Source organism: Stenella coeruleoalba (assembly GCF_951394435.1).
Source record: "Stenella coeruleoalba genome assembly, chromosome: 2".
Lineage (NCBI taxonomy): Eukaryota > Metazoa > Chordata > Mammalia > Artiodactyla > Delphinidae > Stenella > Stenella coeruleoalba.
This window is the reverse complement of record NC_137147.1, coordinates 57,705,278-57,707,970: the sequence shown is the minus strand read 5'-3', so window position 1 is coordinate 57,707,970 and position 2,693 is coordinate 57,705,278. Positions and strand designations below refer to the sequence as shown.

The window sequence follows — 2,693 nt, the reverse complement described above, 5'->3', positions numbered from 1 at the left end:
TGAGGGTGGGACTCAGCAAGCTGTTTGTGAGCCAAGCGAGCACAGCCACCTCCAGGGAGCACTGAGATTCCTCTAGTCCCTCTGACGCTACCCACCATTCAAAGGTTGATTCTTTCAGAGAGCAGATCACAATTGAGGCAGAAGACTTGGTGGAAAACATTTTCTCAAAGAAGTTGTTAGAACGTGACAGTTTTTTGAAAGGACCAATCCTAAACATATATAACCTAACTCAGATCCACTCAGACATGAGTCTGCTGGTCCCTGACTATTCTTCTCACCAATAGCCACAATGGACTGGAAGATCCCACTTCCAAGAAGCGAAGATTGGGTGAGTGTGGAGGCCTTCCAAGGAACCATGGTATTTGTGATGCCCAATGTGATGCTAAAAAGCAACCAGGAGTTAGTGGAGAGTTTTGAGACAGTGAAACATGAGATCTGGCCGCTGATCCTGAAATGAAGCACCATAAAAATGTGGGTACAACTCCTAATTCCTGTGTTAGAAGATGGGAACAACTTCGGGGTGTCCATTTAGGAGAAGACAATTGCAGAGCTAAGAATGTTGAGAGCTGCATCTCATCTGGATCAGATTTCTAGATATTATGTTACAAGAGCCAAATCGGTTTCCAAAATAGCTAAATATCCCCATGTGGAGGACTTTCTTGCACCCTGACAGGTATTGATGAGAAAGAACATAACAGCTTTTAGCTCATCATATCAGAGCTAAAGAATCAATATGTCATTCTACATGACATGATCCTGAAAAATATCAAAAAGATCAAATGCAGAGACACTGTACAGAGGCCAAGGCCAGGGGACTCTGTGAGTCTGGCTCAAGACCCACATCACCTTAGTTTGTTACATGACTATGGTGATGGGGAAACTGGCTGGAAATAGTAATCACACTTCTCTGTGTTTTTAGTTAGAGTTTAATGAAACTGTCATGTAGTTCTGTGACAGACTTACCTCTTTTTTTACAGGCCTTCTATTTCCTTCCCCAATACCTCATAATAAAATAAAATCAATAAACCTGTCCTAATTTCTGGAGAACTCCAGGTTTGTGTGCCCAATATGTTAGCACAAGAATACATATGCTTTCTCTCTTCCACTTTTCCTTCCTTTAGGGGAGACAAGCTAATATCTTGGGCTTCGTGTTTTCTTCCTGTTGATGGTTAGTTGGTTAGGAACTGAGGGAACTAGAAGAAAATGCTAGGTATTTTTTAAAAATTGGAGTCAAGTGGATCAGCTCTTCTCTTCCTGAGGAAAGATTAGTGTCTCTTGCCACTGTGGGACATTGGATCCTGCCTGCCACAGTTGCCCTGATCATGACTTAGGGTTTCCCATCTACATACATTCCACTTTGAACCTGAACCTGAGCATGACAAAAAACACCTTGGACCTTCAGCCAAATCCCTAGCTCCTTCAGATGTTTTTATAACTAAGATTTTTACATGCACATATATCCATAATACACCTACACATAGTCATGCACGCACATGCCTTCCTACTCTGTTAGCTGTCACCTCCTCCCCCCTGCCCTGGTAATTTGGAGTGGGGGGTGTCTGCAGCTGTGAAGGTCAGCTGCTGCCATTGTTGCTGCTCCTTGTGGGCTTGCTTTTTGGAATTTTACTTCTAGGGAAAGCAGGCACTTGTGTGCATATGTGTAAATGCCCACACGGGCATGTACATATTCTGTGTATATAGAAATCTGTCAGGCAAGTCAAAACCATAGAAAAGTTGCCTCTATATCTCAAATCTTCCAGAGATATCACTTGTTACAGCTTTTGTACTAACCCATAACACCCCCAGTTTTTTATTCTACCACTACTGGAGAGTCAATATCTGCTGTCAATCTGCTGGTGACTCTCTCAGTGTCTATTTCTGACTTTTATTCTTTCTTTGTCTCTGTCTTCCAACCCCCAATCATATTTCCACCTGAATGCATCTTTTTTTTTACTCCCAGTATGGTGTAGAGAAGGAGTCAGGATGCTGTTTTCCCATGAAGAGTATTCAGTAACAAAGCAATTGCATTTTAGTTGTGCCCCTACCCACTCTCCAGACCCCTTCCAGCTAAAACCCTTCCCTCCTCCTACCATGTGTCTCTCAATTTCTTTTTTGTTTGTTGGATTGTTCCACTGCCCCTCCTCCTCACCCTACCACCTTTGGATTGTAATGTAAAATTATTTTACCATGTCAAGAAATTATCAAAATTACAGGTACTTTTACTTTTTTCTTAACAAAAAAAGATAATTATAAAGCAAAATAAACCAAAACAAGCAGCAAAATGGTAATAAAAAGGTAAGTGCAGAAATAAATGAAACAGAAAACAGAAAAGCAAAAAGGAAAATTAAAAACCTACTTTTTGAAATGATCAATAAAATTAATAAACCTCAAATATTGACAAAGAGAAAAGACACAAATTACCAGTGTCAGGAATAGAACCAAATGGGATATCACTAAAGACCTTGTAGATGTCAAAAGGATAATAAGGGAACACTAGAAACAACTTGATGCTCATAACTTTAGCTTTTGGTGTAGTAGACCAATTCCTTGGAAAGCACAATCTTCCACAACTCATCTAATATGAAATAATAATTTTGGTAGCTTCATAACTATTAAGGAAATTGAATTCACTCATTAAAACTCCCCCCAATAAATCTCTAGGCCCATGTGTTTTCACTGAAGAATTCTACCAA

At 40.1% G+C, this 2,693-nt stretch overlaps 1 pseudogene across 1 annotated transcript; it reads left to right on the top strand.

Moving 5' to 3' along the window:
• Positions 1-245: 245 nt before the first annotated feature.
• Positions 246-894, top strand: LOC307182327 (proteasome activator complex subunit 3-like; annotated as a pseudogene). The gene has a single exon. The product of its transcript is annotated as a proteasome activator complex subunit 3-like (transcript).
• Positions 895-2,693: the final 1,799 nt, after the last annotated feature.